At 47.5% G+C, this 22,181-nt stretch overlaps 1 protein-coding gene across 1 annotated transcript in view; it reads left to right on the top strand.

Annotated features, from left to right (window-relative positions):
• ELFN2 (extracellular leucine rich repeat and fibronectin type III domain containing 2) overlaps window positions 1–22,181 on the top strand; it is a 53,453-nt gene that overhangs the window by 4,867 nt on the left and 26,405 nt on the right. Inside the window, exon 2 of the mRNA XM_071551734.1 lies at window positions 11,771–11,942. The gene's annotated coding sequence lies outside the window, so the exon portion shown is untranslated. The remainder of the gene's footprint in view (window positions 1–11,770; window positions 11,943–22,181) is intronic.

Here is a 22,181-nt window from a genome sequence, read left to right as displayed (position 1 = left end):
TCTGCCCTGTGGGTAGTCCCTTTCTTCCTTTCTATGTTCCTCAGCTCTCATCTCACTTCTGAATAGCTTTGGTGATAAGGTAATGACCATGGAAGGTGCTGTAGATATGCAGGCTCTGTCTCAGTATGATGTATGTGCTACCAGTTGCCTTAAGGCAAGGTGTCATATGTTTGTATTCATTCTTTCCATGGCTCATGGGCTCAATGTGTATACCAGATGGATCAGAGCTGCCTGTGTATTTTTAGGTTACTATGAGGACTTCATGAGCTATCTTTTCTCCAGGAGCATTGGTTTATGCATGAGAACATGTATGTTTGTGAACAGGGAGAGCCCCATTTTCAGCTAGACTTCCTGTCCTGTCCTTTAGTATGCACAGGTTAGGTGTGCATGACCAAAGTCTATGTGTACATGTATGTTATTCCTGCCTCACTGTATTATCAATGTGTTCCTGTATGCACTTGTTTATGTGCCTGGGTATGATGCAGGTAATCGTATGTGGGTTTATTTGTGGAGTCAAATGTGTGGACGTGTGTATGTGTGTGTGTGTGTGTGTGTGTGTGTGTGTATGCACTTTTCCATCTCTTGGACTTCATGTCTTTTCTTGAGGTATGTAAGTGTTTGTAGTTGTGTCCCTTGTTTGGCTGCAGGACATCTGTCCTATGTGTCCATGTATCTTCTCCCCGCTCTCATGAATTAGCTTCTTCCTCTCCCTAGGGAGATAGCCTTCAGTTGTATTATCTGGTGCCACATGTGTGAGGTGAGTTAACTTTCTGATATCCATGTACTCCAGTACATCCAGAAACATCAAGCCTTGAAGCACATGGGAGACCAAATTCATGTTATTTCCAAGGCTTTAGTGAGACCAATCTGGAAACCCTGGCATTCACTAGATGAAGGAGGGTGGTAAATTGGAGGGAATTCAGAGAAAAGCAATGAAAATTATGAAAGGGCTGAAGGTACTTACTTATGAGCAGAGATTAAAACAACAAAATATGTAGAGCTTGACTAAATGATGATATGTAACAGTTTACATGTATTTGAGGACTGTAAACACTAAGGAAAGAGAGATTAGGGTGGCAAAAACTAGGCAAAGTCAGAGGTATGGGATGAAGCTGAGGAGAATATTGGTCTCTCTCTTGAGGATACATGCAAGCTTCCTGTTGTGAGTGCTCAGACCAACTATGAAATAGTGTGGCAGGTTTTTGGAGATGCAATTGCTTGAAGCAAGGAAACATGATGGGAAAAAGGGGTAGAGGGAACAAGCTTTCCAGTGGCGGAAGTGGAATTATCTACAAAGCCTCTTCTTTATATGCAGTGTTGCCAGTGAAATTTTGAAAGATGTTTGATTGTCTTTCACCTTTTATTGATTCCCTGTCTCATATATGGGAAGAACTTGCAGACACTACAGTTGAGGTAGCAGAGAGGTGATACAGGAGGAATGATAAACAGAGTGTGCTGGAGGTGGAGGAGAATATTCCCTCCATCTCTTCACCCCCTCTAGCTGGAGAGGTAGTCAAGGAAGGAATCTTGTAGGAAGTGCCTGTAGGTGAAAAGGGGCTTTGCCACAACTTTCTAGGACAGTACAGACTGAACCTCCTAAAATAAGGGGTTGACAGTGGGTCAGGAGGATCAGACTTCCCTCCTCTGAATTCCTAGTCACAGATGGTCCAGAATTAGGAAAACAAGGTCAAAAGGATTAATACCCCTCCTTTTTTTCCCTCATTGCAGTCACAGACCAGGAAAATTGAGTGAGATCATAATAAAAGGATTAGCGTGGAGAGGTTGCCATGAATAGTGTGATAGACAGGTCAGAAAAATGCAAGGGAATTCAAGGTGGTTGGACCTGTTACAGTTGGTCTGCTGAAAAGGCTCTGTGTTTATCAACAGGGAAAGGGAATTTGGTCTTAGAAAAGTCTAGAATGTGGCATTGAGGGGTCTAGGGCTCAAGCAGTCATGTTATTCCTAGCAAGGATTGGTATGGAATGGCTGGTTTATATGACCTCAGACCTCCTTCCAGCTTTAGGTCAGGGAGAAAAAAGTCCTTGGAATGGGCTCTGCTGTTTGCTGCCTTGTCCATCCATCTCTAAAACGATGTAATGCACCAAAATGATACTGTTACTCAGAGCGACTCTTTGTCCATGCTTTATGTGTCAGCCTAGCTATGGAAAGCCACAGGAATATAAAAAGAACCCTACTGAGCCAGGTCTGAGATCCTTCCAGGGCAGTATCTCTAACAGTGGGTGAAAGAAGGAAGGGCATACATATAGATGGGACAACTATGTAGCAGCACTTCCTCCTAACACTTTCAGCTTTCAGTGATGTGTGTCTGAGGGACCTTGTGCTAAAAGATCTGTGGTACACTTCATAGTTGTCAATGGATTTGTTTCTTCCCTGAACCTATTTTTGGAATCATGTAAAGTTTTAGCATCCTCAGAATCCTTCAGAATACTTGTATGGTAGGAAGTTCTGCAGTATAAACATGCAGTTTGTCTTGAACCTGTAATTTGCTGGTTTAATTTCCTGACCCCTGATTTTTGAGTGGGAAGAGACAGTTAACACCTCTCCCCTCTCCCCTTCTTATGTTATCTGTGGTTTTATAGACCTGTCTCATTTTATGGTCTCTGCTGTCTCTTTTCCAGTATCCCTTCACATTTCATCTTGCTGCATTTATCAGCTGCCTCTTTCTTGTCTACAGTGGTGTAACTTTTAGCAACAGGACATGGGGCATTCCTCGGTGGGAAGTGACATCACAGTGATGAGTCGCATGAGGTCCCGTACAGGTGAAAAAGTTTAAGTCAGCTACAGTGGCAGGGGGTAGGAGGAGATGAGGAAGCTGGAAAAATTTCTGAAACCAGTTGAGGGTGCCCTTGGCCATCAAGATAGAACTGGGAAGGCTCTTAGGAGGCTTGAAAAATAGGAAGAGAATGGTCCATGGTCTTCCCAGGCACAGAGGTGAGGTGGAGAGCTTGACAGTTTTCAGAATTCTTCTTTCTATCTTTTTAAAAGATGGGTACAGAGTTTTCCTTTTCCTGGTCACCTGGGACTTCATCTTACTGACATGACTTTTCAAATATCATAGAAAGTATCTTGGTAACTACATCAGCCAACTCCCCCATGAGTCTGAGATTCATCTTGTCAGGCCCCATAGACTTATGTATGCCCAGTTTCCTCCAGTGGTCATGAACCTGAACTTTACTTACAGTGAGAAGCACTTTGCTCCCCAAGACCCCATCCTACTGTCCATCCACTCAAGAGGTGTGGAAAGAGATGTTGCCATTGAAGACTGAGCCAGAAAAAGGTTGAGTATCTCAGCCTTCCCTTCATCAATTGTTACTAGTTTTCCAGCATTGTTTATTATTGTTTATCATTGTTCATCTCTAACCTTCCTTTTCTGGTTAACATACCTGGAAAAGATGAATGAAAATGAACATCAGCAATCTTGTGAATGTTCTTCAAATAGAATAGGTCCAGAGGGAGTAAACAGGCTCATGCCAGGAATTAAAAGGCCCTGATGGAGTGCAACAAATGTTGGAGAGTACAGGGAAAGAAGAAGGTGCCCCCAGTAGTCCTCAGAACATTTCCTACAAAGCAAAACTGTTCTGAGTAACCTTCAAATTAAGGGCTGTAGGGGAGTGAGGTAAGTGGTGGGAAGTCTGCTTGGACACTGTCCAGTATGACCTTGGCCAAGATAGGCAGCAGAGAGAGTGACAGACAGTACTGTCAGGAAGAGGAGAAAGATGAAGGGAGAGGTCTGGTGTGAAGGGAGGATCAAGGGGTGAAGGCAGAAAGGCCTGAGCAACATCAGAAGGAGAGATAGTAGTGATGAACTCTGTAGCAGGCACTTGCAACTTGAGATTTTAGTCAGGTGCCCCATTGGGAGCCTCTCACAGGGCAAGGAGCTCTTTCCCAGTTCCAGTACCCTGTACCAAGCCTGGTCACACTATGAGACAGTGCAGCTGCCTCGATCTTCCTTAGAGATCAAGGAAGGTGGTAGGACATACTGTGTAACATCATGTGTGTACAAAGCTTTTCTACCAATAGTCAAGTGTGGAGACAGCAAGGGAGATGTTATTTTTCCTTCCTCCCCTCTCGCTTTCTGTCCTTTCCTTGTTTTGCCTCCTCCCCCATGCTGGTTGTAACTTTCCCTTCCCTGTCTGCTCACCTAGCACCAGCTGCATCCTGTGTCTCTGTTTGTTTTCCTTTAATCCATGCAATGGATCAGTGACAAACCCCCACTGTAATTTTTTAAATCAAAGCCCTTTATCTTGAATTGAGCAAGGTCAGGGGAAGCTTCTTAAGGCATCTTTGTATTTTCTATCTGTGCCTCAGAGCAACTTAAAGGATGGCTCAACAGGATTAGCAGAAAGCGCAAGATTGGACAAATGGATTTGGCAGGGGCTGGCTGGTGGGCCTGGGGGAGTGGGAGCTTGCTGTGCTGGAAAGTGGAAGAGCTGGGCTCCATCATTGCCCACTATGCCTCTGGGCAGGCTAAGGCAGCTGGGCTGATGCTGAATGCAGTCCTGGGAGAGAGCAGCCCAGCCTGAGGCACTGCTCTGCACTAAGCAAGGATACTTAGCACCGGCCCGCTGCTTCAGGGCCAAGGCACAGGGATATCACCCTGTGCTTCAGGGATGGTTGCCTCAGTGCAAGCCTTTCTGCAAAGCCTGGAGGGACACACTGATCACAATGGAGATATGTACAGCTGGAACAAAATGGATCAGACCTCAGCTACAAGCCAGGATGCCTTTCCCTGTGGTTGTGGGTCCTCAAGGCAAGCTTCTCTCTTTCCCCAGTCTGCTGGCTGCTGCTGGAGGGGTGAATTAGCAGTCCAGAGGTCTTGTCATTAGGTGCTGCTTCCTTGGCTTAGCTTTTTCTGCTTCCTTCCTCCCCTGTTTTGTCTTACGGTTTTGCAAATTCATGTATTAGAAGAAAGCATCAGGCTTATGATCTCCCCTTGAACAGCCTGGCTGAGACACAGTGCATCTCTGACCAATTTGTACCCTTTGCTCCCCAGGCCCTTGGTGCTGCTGGCAGTAGCAGTCCTCCCCTGCTCTGCCCAGGGTGTCTTCTCCCCAGGGACCAGCTGGCTCTGTCTGGGCTGGAAGAGGGTTTGCACCAGGCTGCCCCTTTACCTATGCTGACCAAGCTGATTTAACCAGCCACCTGTGCAGCAAGCCACCAGCCTGTCCTAGGTGGGACCTACCCCTTCCCCACTGCACAGTTAATCTGCACCAGGTGGCAGCCCCTATCCATTTGTTCTTTGGTCCCACAAGTAACTGCTTCTCTCCTTCTGTACTCCCTCTGTCCTGTCCTGTGTTCTCAGCATACTGTGACTCTGGGCAGAAAGGAGATTCATGAGGGGCACTTTTCCCAGCTGCATCTAGTTCCTACAGCCTGCTGGCCATCAGACAGGCAACCCCTCCTTACATGTGATGTTCAAGTGCATACATCCATCATGTTATCCTATGTGCACACATATGGCAGTGTGAATCAAGCATGCAAGGGAACAGAGGTTCACATAACATTGCTCTTAACTTTCCCGAGCCTACTAGAAAGAAGTGATGGCTGGATTAGACAGGGACATGACTGCTCCTTCCCAGTGCAAGGATTTCTCTCACAGGACTTGCCACATTGTCATCTTCTCATTTTCAGCACCTCTTCTCTCAAGCAGATGTAGGGTCTCTCTGGGATCTCGTTTCCTCTCCACCTCTTCTGCACCAGCCTGATCGTATGCCCCAAGGTTTGTCTCCAGTCTGGGGCACCCCAGCCCCTCAGCATGTGCTTCCCATGGGGGAAGCTCACACTGTTTCTGCACAGAAGAAGATTTGCATGCATGGTGGGGGAGAGACAGTCTGGCCTGTTTATTCTTAATGCTCCATATTATCTCCATTAATAATGCCACCTCTGCCTCACATGCTAATTAAAGCTCAAGATTGTTAATGTAATAGGGAATTTGGGCAGAGACCACACAAGACTGGCTGGATTAAGTTAACCTTATGGACTGTTAATGGATCTCCTGGAGGGGCATTTCTGCCTAATGAGAATCCAGCTTGAATGGTAATCAGGGGCTCCCTCTTTGCATGCCTGGTGGGGCCTGGAATGCTGGCAGAGCTGCAGGGCACTATGCAGAAAAGGCATCAGAAGGAGCTGCTCATGGGACCGAGGAGGGAAGAGAAGAGCGCGGGGCTGGAGGGAAAGACCTCAGTGTGAGGAAAGAACTGGGGTGAGTGGAGTAGCTATGCTGTGTTGTTGTGCAGGGATGATCCCCAAAGAGATGCTGAGGCTGGCTCTGTGCTTTTCATGGTGGGCATTTAGATATTGACACTGTTTTTTCTGGTTGTGATTGCCAGCAGTGAAAAGATTATCCAAACTGTGTTAGCCATGAGAAGAGCTCCTCTCTAGGAAAAAAAAACCCCAAAAAACTGGCAAGATCCTGGCCTGTCTCCTGGAGACCTGCAGTGTTGGTCATGACTGCTGCTACACAGTGGGTTAGAGAGCCAGTTTCCCAGTCTGTTGTACAGTGTGGAGAAAACATCAGGGAAAGAGTCTGGCACTGAGCACTCTTATGTGTAAAGTGAAAGACTGGGTTCAGAAGAAACTTGGAGCCAGAGGGGTCAAAACAGAGTTTAGAGGTTAGGCTTTCAGTGTATAGGGTTGGGTGAAGTTTGGGGATACCACAGATTCAGGATTGCAGTTGAGGAAAAACAGATGATGCTTAATTGTTAGGCTGCATTTTAAGGCAAAACTGTATGCTCCTGGGCCTAGATGAAACTGGGTCTTGCTGGGAGCTCAAGAAGCCTTCCCAGAAAGGTGTGCATATTTTCACAAGTAGCTCCTGTGTGCTAGTTTTGTCCTCCAGAGGGAATAGGTGCAAAGTGGGATATAGGGCAAAAGCAAAGCCTGAAATGGAGGCCAGTTGTTCACATTTCAATTTGGAGAGTTGAGTAATTTAGATCAGCCCCAGAACAAACAGTAGAGGTGTTTGGGAGAAAGGTGGTGATCTGCAGAATTGGTTAAAGGAATAAAGAAATGTCTTTGGGGTTTTCATCCTGCTCAAGTCCCACTGCCCCAAGTGGGCAGGCTCCATTCTTTGGAAACTAGCCTGGAAGTCATTTAGTACATGCTGGATCTGGTCGAAGTTTTAGCCTTCTGATGGGAACAATGATAGAGCAGCTGAGACATGTTGCTTTGGCTCCGGAGGCATGAGTTTGAGCTCTGCTGACTGTAGTTCATGCACAAGATTTCTTACACCAACACCAGCTGTGGATGATTCTGGCTCGGGAGCTGAGAGTCAGACAGGTATTGCTGCAGCTGCAGGAGTCTCTCTCTACTTCCAGCTATAGGGCCTGCTCTCTTCTAGCTGTTACCTTGAGTTGCCTTACCTGAGCTATGTCAGCTCGAGATGGCCCATGGCTTGGATCCAAGCTATGAGTCTGATTTGTAAGGATTGGGATTTTGGGGTGAAAGTTTGTGGCTTTGGGTGAAGGCCTTTGAGTTTGTGGTGCTGTACCTGGGGGCTGGAAAAAGGACACAAGGATATGGAAAGGGAATAGGTTCAGTTCCGGTTGCCCAGCAAGGTTTTTCATCACTTTGTGGCTCGTAGTACTGGAAAATACCAGGGAACTGCAAAGAAAGGAGTTCCCTTGCTGTATGGTGTGTGGGAGTTGGTTCCCAGGGCAGAGCATGCTGCTGCCAGCCAGCAAGGGGACCTGAGGGAAGGCGAGAAAGTAAAAGCAGAGACCAGGAAGAGAGGCAGCACAGGAGCCAGACAGCCTGTTCTACCCAGAGAGGGGATTCCAGCCCTGCAAACCCGTATGCTCCCAGGAGTGCATGCAGCACATGCACGCTTTCCGAAGTTTTGTGCTGTTGCACAGCAATACTTTTAAAAGGATGCTCATTTTGCAGGTGTGCAGTAAGACACTGGTGTCACACAAAAGAGTAAATGCTGACACACACACACACACACACACACACACACACACACACACACACACACATGGCAACCCACAGAGGACACAGGGCTCCCTATGACACCTCACAAATGTACTGCGGCTTTCAGCAAAGTGCAGATGCACACACACAGATGCTGTTCACCCTACAGTACAGCACCTGATGCACACACATACACATCCCAGACATTGATACCTGTTGTCCACTGCCCACAGCAGGCACATGCACAACACCAACACACAGATACTCACCAGTGGCCACACATTCCTGCACACCCATGTGCGCACATGGCACCACATTGTCCACGTTGCCCCCTTTCAGCATAATCCCATGCAGATGGGCTCACTCAGGGCAACATTGACAGACACGTGTGTTTGTGTCTTCCAGGTCTTGCTGCATGCCAACACAAAATTGGCATGTGAAGATAAGGCAAAACACATCCCTTTGAGGTGAACAACATGAATACCACACTGAGCCACACATGGAAACACACATATGCATACCAGTTCGGTCCTGTTTGCCATGCTTTCACTATCCCTTTATCTTTGTTTAGCCAGTTATGGTGCTTCTTCCATGCCTCTGAAGCACAGGAGCAGATGGTTTGGAGGTCTGTTTAGTATGATGTCTCCTTTTTCCTGTAGTGGCTCTCTTCAGCTGCTTAGGTCAGTGCTAAGTGTCTCAGAGATGAAGATCCTCCTTGCATATCCACACATGACACCTCTGTGTTACTTCTCAGCTCCTATTAGGAATTCTGAGTCCAAATGCCTCTTTAAATTGCCTTTATGACCATACTTTAAACCAAGTAGCATTTCAAACCATAGCGGCTTTTACAGGTTTGGCAGCATCTGTTAGCTTTGACCAAATGAGGCAACTCCATCTCCACTCTGCTCTGTACATGTGCCTTGCTGAGACCCAAAAGACTCTAGTTTGTTCCCTTTCAGCCTGAATTATTCATCTCCTGTAATGCACAATGGCTGTTTGTGGAAGTGGCATGCAGGTACAATTGAGCATAGTGCCATGGAACTGACGGTCCTAGCAAGCTTGGATGCACAGGCCAAGTTTGGCTGAGAGAGAGAGGAAATTTTTACTCCTTTAAAGCCCTTCAGAAAAGTGAATGGTGGTGATGGTGGTGCAGGCAGAGGGGAAGAGGGGTTGTTTTGGCGGGGTTGAGGTGGTGGTGGGGGCTTTCCCACATTTCTTCTGGCTCCTCTTATGCTGCCACATGGACATGCATGTGGTGCATGCATGGGAAGCTGGGAGTGTCCTGGGGAAAGGTGCAAAGTAGGTGGCTCTGGGGAGTGGAGAGTTGACATGCCTGAGCAACAATGGGGAAGGTGTACTTGCATGCAGTGGGAGGGGGCTGAGGATGTTTGGTGAAGGACTGCAGAAGCAGGATGCTGGGGCACGTAATGTGCGAGGGCAAGGGAGCCCCTGAAAGAGGCTATTGCAATGTATACTCTATTGACCTGCACTGAGGTGTATCTGTATGTGCTCAAAGCCCATGTCTGTCCTATAGCACAGGACAAGAGCTTGTGGAACTCCTTCCATATTTCCTCCATGTTAGGCTGGGGTTAGACTCAACTGCAACCCCTGCATTGCCTGTGTCCAATCCATGCCTATGTCAGCCTCTTCGTGCCTGTTAGCTCTTCATTTTGTATCTGTGCCTCGACTGCTCTAGTGATCTCAAGACAGCCATGGACCCCTGCACCACATACCTGCTGTTGCACCCACACCCTGCTGCTTTTTCCTCTTGGAAACCCTGTGCTTTCCCATGCCTCTCCCGTTTCCCAGTGGCAAACAGGTAGACTTGCATGCCCTGATGCTGAACCCTGTTGTCCATCATTGCCAGCAGCATCATGCTGAGACACTACCGAGCTTGTTAAACAAGCCTGGCAGAGCGCTTACTGTGCTGTCCCTGGTGCAGGGCTAATCTTCCCTCCTTCCTTTATTTCTTCTTAACCACCTCGTGTATCTCCTTGTCTTTCCTGGGGTCTAGAGGAAGCTGGTGCCTTCCTGGCCAAATCTCTGCTTCCCACATGGGTTTATGTTTTTCACTATGCTTAGGTTTTGCAGTCATGTCCCCTGATGCCACTATCAACCAGTTTCAGAGGATTCAGGGCAGGTGGGACTGCTCACTCTTCTTTGCATGTGAATTATGCACATCTTGCACCAGAAGGAATGAGTGTGGATACTTTTCCAGGATTTCTGTTTCAGAGACTTTGCCATCAGGAGCTGCAACATGTGTCAGTGGACAGATACTTGGGAGATTCTAGAATAGGCAGAATTAGATAAAGTGCAAAAAAAGGGAAAATCGTAGTCAAAGCAGAGTTGGTGTGGCACTGGTGTGTGTGTATGTGTGCATGTGCACCTGCACAGAATACAGCTGTCTCCAAAGTGAATTCCAGCTTCCTAACTTTCAAGAATGTCTCTCCTTTTTTTTTTTTTTGTTTTGTGTTTTTTTTTTTGTTTTTGTTTTTGTTTTTTTAGTGAATGGGACTGGCTGTCTGTGTTTCATGTGTAGTTTGTTTGTCTGCCTATGTTGGATGTTGATGAGTATTTGTGCTTTCCATGTGATAGAATATGTCTGGTGTTTGCTAGGGCTAGCAAATGTTTAAGATTCAGAAGGATGCTATGCCACTGTGTGGGCTGAGTTTAGGTAGGTAACAGTATCTGATACGATCAGTTTGTATGCTGCAGGCAATTCATAAGCACAGTATATTTGTGTGTGATATGCAGCCAGTGGTGCTTGCTTGACTTACATTTCTGAGTGTGTGAGGATGTTTTATGTGCTCTCATTTTCTTATAGATGTGTGCATTGTGACTCGCTGGTGTGCTGTTTGCACTGACACAGACGTGTGTGTGCACATGGCACTTCATCATCTTTGTCACGGGAGTGGGCTTATTAAATGCTGTGTATTTCTTCAGTGACAGTTATGTATAAGGAGTCAGGAGTTTGTGTGCGCCAGGTATGTTTGGGTATTCAGCGTGCATTTGTGCAGGGATCACTATTCACTGTGCTGTGTAAAAATGTTTTTGCTGTGTATTCATACGAGTGGTGGAACAGGCTGGGTGGAGCTGATGTGGTTGTGTGATGGTTGTTTGAAATATCACATAGCATCTTTATACAGATGTGCACCCTTGTAGGTGAAGGATGTATGTGAAGAAGAGAAGCAACTCATACTTTAGGGGAACTCTGAATTTTTATTGACTGCATGCAAGGTGATCCATGGCAGTATGAAAAGACCAGTGAATGTGAATGTGTGTGTATGTGTGTGTGTACAGTGTGTGTGCGCTGAGTGTGAGCAGCATCCTTGCAGGGGGGCGTGCCTGGGTGATGTGAGCAGGGCTGGGAGGTGGCATGTCTGTGTGTGTGCAGCCGGGTGTGTAGGCATACTTCACCTTCTACCGGTGCAGCTCCATCAGCACCTTACCCTGTGCTGGGTGAGGTGCTCTCTCCTTTTTGTGTCCAGTGGGACAAGCAGGCTGTTAGGATACGGGCCAACCTCTTTCCATCCTTTAAGTCTCCTTCCATCTGGCTGTCTGTCTGCTCTGCTGCCTGTGTCCAGTTGTCTGTTCCCATAACCACCGATACACCCTGACTAGCTCACACCCCACACTGCCTGTGGACTCAGCAGCTGTGCATCTCTCCGTCCCTCCCTCCCACACACACACACATTCACACACACACACCCTGGATCTTCATCTGTGGCATATTCAGTTGCCATTGGAAACCTAAGAAAGAAGTGAATCTACCCTCCAAGTCTTAAGCTGGTGGTTTTTTTCCTTTTTTTTTCCCTCCCCTTTCCTCCTCTCCTCACAGAAGGCAAAGTCGTTTGCAATGAATCCATGGCAGCTTCCATCGAGCGGTGAGCTGGAGCACCTATTCACAGGCCACTCCTTGATGTGACTGAACAGAGACCTTTTCCAGCACTCACCGAGAGCCCTGGATTTACCTCCTGTGCACCGGGCTCCCCCACTGCAGGCACTGTGAGGTAAGCCAACCTCGGCACCTCTGCCTGTGCCTTTTCATCCCTCCCTCCCTTCCTCCCTCCCTCCCTCCCTCCCTCCCTCCCTCTTGTTGCTCGTTCCCCAGAGGTGTGAGGGAGGGGAAGGGCAGGGGTTTCTGCCATGATGTGAACAAAATCTAGGCTTTCATCAATGCCCTCCCCACAGTGGAGAGCTGCTCCCTCCTCTCTGAGCCCCTTTCCTTGCGGCTCTGCATGTGTATGCGGGGAGGGGTTGTTTGCAGAGCAGCCGGGGGAAGCGCTGCGGGTCCCCTGCACGCAGTCCCGAGTGCATTCTGCCCCTTTCCCGTCTCTCCCTCGACACACACCTGTCTGCTCTTCTTCCTTCATAATTTTCCTCCACCTACCCTATTTATTGGGAGAAGGAGCAATTGGGCTGACTCCACTGCAACCTGGCCAGCAGCATGGCTGGGCTCTGCAGCCCTGGCCTGGGTCCCCTCAGGGATGCAGCTTGAAGCAGAGCAGGAGTGGCCATCATGCTACCTGGAGTGGGGCATGCAGGGAAGAATTCCCCCTTCCTCCTCATCTCCTGGATATTTTAGGTATCCCAGTTCCCCACAGAAGATGCTGGCCTCCATTTCCTAGCCAGGTACCTCCTCTGAATACCCAGCCTAACCTGGCATAGCTTCTGGGGCCATGAGCACACTCTTTGTCACTGCTTATCTGCTGTCCCCTGGTGCTTCTTCCCAGCTGGAAGGGATGTTTTCCTACTGGAGACAGTGTGTTTCATAAGCTGGGAATGCCCTGTGCCCTGCACAGGCAGTAAAGGGCCCCTGTGCTGAGCCTGACCCATTTTGGGGCGCAAAGCTCTTGGGAATACCTGAAAGGGCCTCCTGCCATCCGGAGCTGGCCTCAGCGCCCCTTTCCTCAGCTCCTCTGCGGGGAAGGCAGGAAGATCAGCTGCACTATTTCCATGCCATGTCTCCGTGCTGCTGGAGCTGCTGCAGCATGGGGATGGGAGGGGAGTGGGAGCAGCTGTTTCTCCCATTGCCTGGGCAGGCCCAGACGTGCTGCCAGTCCTCGAGGAGCACGAACGTGCTTGGAGATGTCTTTCCCCAGAATAGACTCTAAAGCAACGAGCTGCTGTCAAGGCAGTGGGCAACCTCAGAGGAGTGGATTTTAGAGGGGAGGTTTGGGGGTTCACAACCTGCCAGGCTGTTCTTTCATGCTGGGCAAGGACTATGACAGAAACCAGGGTTTTCTGAGTCAGATTTTGGGGGCTGTTGCTTTTCTCTGAGGGGAAGAGACTGGCAGGTTGTGTGCTGCTGTGCAGCCCTTGCAGTGGTGCTGGTGTGGTGTGCCCTGAAGGAGGTGATGGGTTGATCTTTCCCTGCTCAGGTCCCACCTGGTGATGCTGGCAAGAAGGGTGCATCTCCCAGTGCATCTTCTGGTGCATCTCCTTGCTGCCACTGCAGGACCTGGCTGTTAGTTCTCCTTGTCTACAGTTCTTCAATGCCCCCTGTCCAACTACTCCAGTACCTACCCTTCCACACAAATTGCTGCCTTCAACTTCTCTTTGGTGGCACTAAGCTGTTTTATTTCCTCTTTTGGGATACCCTGAGCCCTGTATTTCCCTCTTTCAGTACCCCTTCCTCACTTCTCATCTTTTGTGACTCCCATGCTGGGCAAGACCAGCTTTGGTCAGCCTCGGGAAGGGCTGATGGTCCCCAACAAGATTGTTTCTGGATGCTGCTGCCAGCTGACAATATCGTGAAGCGATCTTTTCCCCTGTGGTTCACACCCTATGGTGCGCATGTGCGTGTCTTGCGGGTGACAGAGTGATGGTAGCATTGTTGATGTGTCACTCTTCTTCTTGTTTGGAGCTTGGCAGGGAGCGTGCCCAGGCAGTCGCACTCAGTTTCATTGCTGGGGAGTTTGCAGAAAGCAAGCTCTTCCCATATGGAGCCTCCAAAATCATTTGGCATTGGTTAAATTCCTCTGCCCTCTCAGGACATGGCTTTGGCACTGACTCAGGGTGGACAAGACAATAAATCCAGCTCCAGGGAGCTTGGTACTGGGTCAAAACTGCTGCAGCTACATGGTAGAAAATGCTGATCCAGTATGAATTCACTCTGCTGTTTCAGATTTGTTTAGAAAACAGTGTTTGCTTAACTCTGTACTGGCAAGGTTTATGTTGTGTTGGGTATTATCTGTCTGCACAACTCTAGCTTGATGCTGGCTCAAGTGTTGTTTGTGTGCCACATCTGGCACACACTCTGGATCGTGTGTGCCCTGGCTAGTTTGACAGATATAACTGCACACTGCAGCCAGCCTGGTTCAGTCCCTCCTGTTGGGCAAGCCAGTCTGAAAGAGGGTTAAATCACAGTCTGGGAGCAAGTCATGTCGCACTCCAGGCATCTGTCTTTCACTCTCTGGAGTAGCAACAGCCCTAATCTTCCAGGTGCTTTGAGAAGTGATACACGAGGAGGGAGAAACCCACCTCTCTGGAACTGCACATTTCTTAGCATCACCACAGGTCCAAGGAAATCCTAGAGAGACAAGTGTCTTCTCTGGCTGATGGCCATATCTCTGACTGGCTCTCCCCGAGGTTTTTTGAGCTGTATTTCACCCTCTGCTCTGGAGAGTGTGTGTGTGTATGAAAGGATGGCATTGCTGGGAGGAGGGCAGGCATTGCATGAAAGAGGAAGGGGAGGGAAGCATTGTCTCAGCAGAAGGATGTTGTTCTCCATCCTTGACCACTCTACAACCCTATGACCAGTGCACATGGCCTGGGAGAGGTGTTATCATTCTTCATAAGATCATGTTGGCAGAAAATAGAGTTACACCATGGGCAAAAGCTGAGACAGCCCCATTTGAAGGACATGCTCATTGGGACAGAGTATGTTATGCTGCAGGGACTTTTTCCAGATCTGTCACTCACTTGTCTTGCTGAGGGAGGTAATTTTGTTTGTGCTAGGGGCCAAAAGGGCAGAAAGGTGGTGAGGGGTGGTTCACCTCATGATTGTGTGTGGATGTGTGCAAGTTTCTGGTGATTAGGAGGAGAATTTGTTGACTAGGTTTAGCAGTATGAACCCAGTTTTTACTTTAAAGCCCTGCAAAATGAGCTTTTAGGAATTAAAGTGTCTACCAAACCTACTTGCTAAGGACTTTAGAACACTTATACCAGTGAACTCTCTTCCTGGTCACCATACTGTGCCTCAGTTTCCCCTACTTTTACATGGGACAGGCTGTAGCACCAAACACTGGGGATGAAGACAGGGTTGGGGAGGAGGCATGTGAAGGCATGCTTACTGTTTGCTTGGTGCTCCAGGCTGCGCAGAGGGATGCTGTGGGGAAAGGGAGGTTCAGCCTGGGAACTCTGCTGACATGGATGAGTGTTGTCATTCACAATGGGCTGGATGACGGAGGAGAATCTGTAATGACCAAGGGGCTGTGTGCCAGGGCCAAGGCAGTGATTCACTCAAGCCTCTGTTTGTTTGTGAAGAGAAAAGGGAGTTTGTGGCTTCTCGCTTGGGAAACAGAGTGGAGATTCAGTGGCTTCTTGGCTGGGCCTCCCTGAGCAGCCACACCATGTGTCTGTGTGTGTGTGTCAGAGGATCAAGGGGACCCTGGTACAGGCCATGGCTAGCAGCTGGCCATCCCTGGCATCTGTCACTTCACCTCCCCATTGCACCCTCTGCACAGTCACCACCGAGCAGCCAAGGACAGTCCACGACACATCAATGCCCGTGAGGAGGGGCAGATGAGTTAAAAGCCTTGCTAGAAGAGTAGCTGGATGGGATTTGTGCTACCTTCCTGCCTTGTTGATCCTGCATGTGGTAGCACAGCATCTGTGCAAGTGTCTGTGTTGCTTCATCCCAGCCGAAATAGGCATCTTCAGCAGGGCCGTATCTGGTGTGTGGGGCCAGGTCACAGGCTGGGGAATTGTGTTTGGCTAACTCAGGGGACGAGGAAGACCTCTTTCTCCCCTGAGTTCCTCCTCTGTCTCATCTCTGCTGTACCTTTTCTCATGTGAGCCCTGCCTTGTTTCTTGGAGGTAGGGACCTGCAGGCAGTGATGAGGAGGGAAAGGGGATTGTGAGACACACAGTGGGATGGAGGGAATGCAGACACTGAGAAAGAGGGAATATCTGGGGAAAAAAGGACAGCAAAGGAAGAGAGGGATGATGAGGGAGGCAGAAATAGAGTGCCATGTTTCTGCAGTGACAGTGTGGTATGGAAGTCTTTTATATTAATATTACAGATTAGAGTTTGACCTGACCATGTTTATACCGGGTATGGATGTGGTCTGAAAAGCTGTGGCAGGAGAACCAGCTCTTCACAGTGAACTGCTCATCTTCCATCCATCTTCTTAATTCAGAGAATAGCTAGCCTAATTGTCCTGCTTTGAGACTCTTTTTCCTGTGCATGTTCCTCTGCTTCCAATAAGGCGGAGGGCACATGGCTGAGACCCCCTCCTCATGTCCTCTCTCCTCCTGACCCTCACCTGATGGAGCTAGAGGAAGTGAGTGTGCTGCCCAGCACTACTGAGAATTGCCTTGCTCTGTGTCAGGAGCATGTTGGTGAGGTCTTAGAAGAAGTCACAAATCTGCTTTTAGATGGTTCCCCAGAAAAACTTACATCCACACTACCTCAAACAGGCAATGTCTGTAGGGAATGAATTCCACAAGCTACATGAGGCAGAATTTTTTCTACAACTGCCCAATAACATGTCCCATAAAAACTGAACAGCGGCAAATAGATAAAAGTGATTTGTGGAAGTTTCTCTTCCTCTTTCATGAAATATACTGGAGTACCTATCTGTCAGGTAAGGTAGGTATGCCAGGTCTGTCGGGGAATGGGTAGACTTCATATAGATGTTCTCAGTGTCAACTTTTGATGGCAGTGTGGTGGTTTCCAGAAGCTGGAATGTTAGTGTTGGTTTGCAGATGGGATGACGGGTGAACATGTACCCACAGCAGGTTGTGTGTTCACTGTGGTATGTTCACCGAGACATAAATCTGTGGGTGCTTCTCACCCATCTTGAGCTTCCTTACTGACCCCCTGTTGGAGGACCAATGGGATGTGGCTTGAAGTTAGTGGCCCATCAGACTTCACCCTGATCTTAACTCCAATGCCTTTTAAAGCCAGCCAGCATGGTGAAAGCTATTGAGGACCAGTCCAGCACAAAGAGAAAAACACTCATATAATGAGGCTACTTATTTGAGTTGTCCAGCATTTCCTATTACATTTCATGTCTTGTGGCTGATTCAGTTGAAAGGCAATCACTGGACCTAACAGCCCAGCATTGTTCTGCTCACCTTCTGATTTACTTCTTTTCATCCTATCTGGGTTTCATCTCCTCCCAGGTTCATGCATCCCCCAGCACTGAGGTCACTTTCTTTTTATTGCACCTTAGGCTGTATATAATCAAGCTGGCACTGTTTCTGCCCTGAATCTTCTGGGGTCAAGATGGAAATCACTATTCAGCAAGAGACCCAAACAAATGAGCAAAACTAGCCTGGTTGGTCAGAACAGGGTGGAAGTTATCCAAGAAAACTTGCATTGATCAATTTCAGTCACCTCCTGTGTTTAAAGTGACTCAGTATCTCCATTTTTAGGATGTTGCTGGGGAGCTGAATTCTCATACAATTTCTCTTGTATCAGCTGTCCCTTACCAAGGGTGTTTGTGAGATTCTTTCCATATATCTGCTTAGATGAGGATCTGTTGGAAAACATGCTGGTAGAATAATGGGTGCTGGGACAAAGCCAGTAGAAAATAAACCCAAAGCCCACTGAAAAAAAAACAAAACACAAAAACCTCCCCCCCTTTCCCCTGAACAATAAGTTATCAAGTCCAGATGGTTAAATCCGAGAGTTTGGAAGGAGCTTAAGTGATTGAGCTGCTAACAAAATATGCAATCTCTTGTGAAAAAAAAAAAGCTACTGATTCGGGAAATTGGAGAAGACCAAATGTTGTACCTATATTTAAAAAAAGGCTTCAGTGATGATCCGGGGAATTAAAGATCAGTAAGCTTTGCATCTGTATCTGGTAAACTGGTGGGAATGATAATTAAAAAGCAATGCTTGAAAACATCTGGAAGATTGTGGTCTGATAGGGCATATCCAGCACGGGTTCAGCAAGAGAAAATTGCATCATGTTAATCTCTTACAACTTTTTGAATGTGTCAATAAGGCAGAAGATAAAGGAGAACCCATTGATATAAGATATTTAGACTTCCAAAAGGCTTTTGAAAGATCCTGCACAAGAGCTACTAAGGAAGCTAAGAAGTCAGTGAGAGACAAAATATTGACATAGATCAAAAACTGAGTCGGAGACTGAAAGAATGAGGGGATTAAACAGTCAAGTTTCATCATGGCAAAAGGTTAATGTGGCCTCCAGGTTCTCTTCTAAATCCCTTGCGATTTACCTTATTGTTTAATGACTTGGAAAGGTGGGAGGAGAGATACGCCATATGAAAATCAGCAGATGAGAAGTTATTAGGTTGGCTGTGGACAGAAAGGGCTGTGAGAAATGCCTGGGAAAGAGAATTAAGTTAAATGAACACACTGTGCTCTGGTGAATGAAACTAAGCACTGAACTGCATGTTCAAAGTAATGTGTGTTGCAGGGCAGACTCAAAACTCTTCAGATACCCAAAAGGTCCTGAATCAAGGGTATCAGTCAAATGAAAGTGAGGGTGAATGTCAGGGAGCTCTTTGCAGAGCTCTGCCCAGTGCTGTGATGCCCTTGAACAGGCAAATTAGCTGTCTGGATGCAGAGGCAGTGTTGGTACACCTGCAGTGTTGCCACATTTGGAATTGCATGCCAAACCCGGGTGAGCCTGTTTCTGGAAGGATGCTGGAGAATTGAAGGGCCTCAAAGGTGAGCTTGTGAACACCCCTGAGTGAAGACATGGAGGAGATGGGTTGTCAGTGTCAGGCATCAGACTGGAAGTGGATGTTGAGAAGAAATAAAATTATGAGACAGAGGAGGATATCTATCCTTCCTTTCCTCATCACATAGGAATGAGGGAATGCATACTGAAATTAAAATGCATGGGATTCAGGTTCACAGGGTTGAGCTACAGAGCTCTAAGTCATGAGAATTTGACAGGTCCAGGAATTTAGAAAGGTTCATAGTGGGCTTGTGTGTTTTCTGGAGAACCAAAATACTCCAGTGAGCTTTAAATAAGGATGAGCCCAATTTTGGAGCATGAACTTTACCAGGTTCACTCTTCAGAGCCTATATTAACCTGCATAGTAATCATAGTGACAAATAAGAAAAATAAGATAGGAGCACATTGTCCCTCATTTGTTTGCTCTGATGTTTTTCCAGCTGCTCCCCACAAAAAAATCTGGTGTTTTTTCTGAGAGCCAGTGTGGACATCTCTCTGACCTGGAATGGATTTTCCCCAGTGTGCACATTACCTGCTGGGACATGAGCAGTGATATTCTGTTCATGTCCTAGGCTCTTCCTAACATCACATGTGTTCAAGAGCATCCTCAAGGTCAAGGAAGAATGGGCTCAGATTCCCTTCTAACACAATCTGGCATTATCACGTTGAGTTTGAACTCAGTTCTAGTGAAAACCAAACACTGTGCCCTCCCATAGAAAAGGTGCAAACCTACCTAAATTTTTGAAATTGTCTGAGATCAGAAACCTCACCAGCAAAGTCCCCAGACATTCCTCATGCTTCCATCTTCCGCCTGAGTTATGGATGAGGAATCAGCACCAGGATAACAGGGTATCACAGACTTTCCAATTACCAGGCCAAGCTGGAGCCCAGAATTAAAAATTTGCTGGGGCTGAAGGAAGAAGAGAAATCCCTGAGCCTATTGAAACTCTGAAACCTTATCTGATTATTTCCTTCTCTCTTTAGTGTAAGAATCTGAGTCTACAAACACCTTCCTCCCTGTCCAAGAGGATTCCTTATGCAGGAGCATGGTCCCAGTTCTTGGGTTTTTTTACTGAGTCCATGATACAGGGTTTTGAAGTCTTCAACAACTTGGCTAACTGAGCTTGTTAGATTTCTAGCTATTTTATGTAGCTACACACAAATGTCTGTGTAGCTGCACACGAATCCCAGACTCTTCCTAAGTATGTCTGCTTCCTGGACAACCCACGAGGTGTGAGCAGAGTGACTTCTTGCACAGAGAAATGTTTTTAAGCCAGAAAAACAAACACTGAGAATCATCTTTGCATGCTGCTCTTTGCTGGATCTCTGAGCATTCTTGTTTTCTTAGAGCTGTGATTCGTTTTGGTGGGTAGCTTGGAGCTACACCAACTGCAGCTGATGTAGATAAGAGTGGGAGCAGTCAGGCTTGTGTCCCAATGCCGAGAGACCTGAGGTCAGTATAACACCTTTCCATGTGGTTCAAAGTTCCTGTGAGGCCAGAGGGAACTTTGGAAGTGTTTCAAAGCTGACACCAGAGCCCCTGCAAACCTCTGGGGTGGCAGCAATACCTTCAACACCTCTCCTGGAATCCAGGAGCTGGGGACTGCGGGGGCTGAGACACTGACGTCACCCATGCTGCTTGCCAGCAACCCCAAGGCTTTGGAGATGACTTGATCATCAGTACTCTATTATAGCACCTAAAAAGACCTCTGGGATTGACAGACGAGTGCATCTCTCTGCTCTATTACAGCAGCCAATGAACCTCCAGGGTCAAAGGATAAACACACCATCTCTGGAGTATTATAGCATGTAGAAACCTCACTCACTGACTCACAGCTGTCTGACCCTCTCCACCACCACCTTGTATTGGCATGTAAAGGGATAATCCCAGTGCTTCTACAGTATCTGCGTGTGTGCAGCACTGAGATGAGACCACATTATCTTCTCACTTGTTGTGGTACTGGGAACACTGGTGTGATGCATGTGCCAACCATTTGCTCCATGAATGCAGGAAGGAACCACTGTAATAAACAATTTCCTCTCAATATAGCATCTGTGAATCTCTGGTACTGCTTTCCTATGGCAGACAGTCTGCTCTCACTTGCTACACAGTGAGGGCTCTTCTCAGACTGCTAGGGGTGCTTCAGGAGACCACTCAGCACCTGAGAAGGGCTGTGTTGTACCAGCAACAGGAGCATACTGATGGAAAGGGGGATACTTTGATGGTCAGCTTTCCTTTGGAAAGCATGAATTAATTTCTCAGACACCCTAGAGAGGTGGGGTTCTGTCACATTATGAACCTGACTTGTAGATTCTGGGGAAAATCCTAAAAGCTTTTGGTAATAGAGGTTTTAGTGAGTTTAATGCCGATGGAATTAAAAGTCTCTAGGCGCTCGTTGTGAATGGATTTACATCGGGGAGATTAGAAAAGGGAAAACATTATTGGTGTCCAGGAAACTCAGGAGAGCAGCTGTCAGCTGGTTTAGATGGAAAGTTCACCAGTGGACAGGAACCCTGGCAGCCAGGCAGCACACACACACACACACTCTGAAGTCAGCCCACACACTGGGGGACAGGGGACACGTCCCAGGGTCCGCTGTGGGTCATGTCATATGTGAACATTCACAGTAAGCTGTTTGCTCTAAGCAGTTTTATGGACACATTGAACATGAGTTAATGTGGGAATGGTCTGTTCATTTTGTCTGGCATGATCTTACATGAAGACCCATATGCCTCATCCAAGTGCTACTGGCCTGTTCCAGCATGTTCATTACTGTTCAGTTCTGCTGAGGAGCATGGGGAAGAAAGACCTGCCCTTCTCCCTGCCTGCAGAGACACCACACTGGAAGGACTGCAAAGCAGTCTCTTCCTTCATGGATGGGCCTTTTATATTCCCCTCTGTTACCACCAGAAATTCACCTGGTATATAACTATGAAGGGCAGTTAAAGTGAATACTGGGCAAGATCATTACAGAATAATTTTGTAAGGTTTTATAAATTCACAGTTAATTTTGGCCAACCTATAAAATCCATCATTTTCAACTCCTCTGGGAGACCTAGGGAGGCATCTCTAGATTGGCCAAGTTCTGCTCCTTTTTCTCAGGCCTGAGTGTTTGTCACTGCTGGAGAAAGCACCCTGGGGCCACGTCGCCCTTGCCTGTGTTCTTAGATAAGAAAGGCATGATTCTGGAGTGTTTTGCCTTGCTTGGACTTCCCTGCTGAGGCTGGGTTGCTAAGGCTGTCCACTTTGCTGAGGGATCAGGTAGGCAACAGAAGAAAAGACACCAAGAGACCTACAAGAGACCTACAGAGTGAGAAGAGTTATGGCCTTAAGTACATGAGCTAGTTATGCTTCTGTTGGCTCCAAGA

This window comes from Pithys albifrons, chromosome 3 (assembly GCF_047495875.1).
Source record: "Pithys albifrons albifrons isolate INPA30051 chromosome 3, PitAlb_v1, whole genome shotgun sequence".
Taxonomy (NCBI): Eukaryota; Metazoa; Chordata; class Aves; order Passeriformes; family Thamnophilidae; genus Pithys; species Pithys albifrons.
Note: the sequence above shows the minus strand (reverse complement) of the source record. Positions and strands in the feature narration are given on the sequence as shown.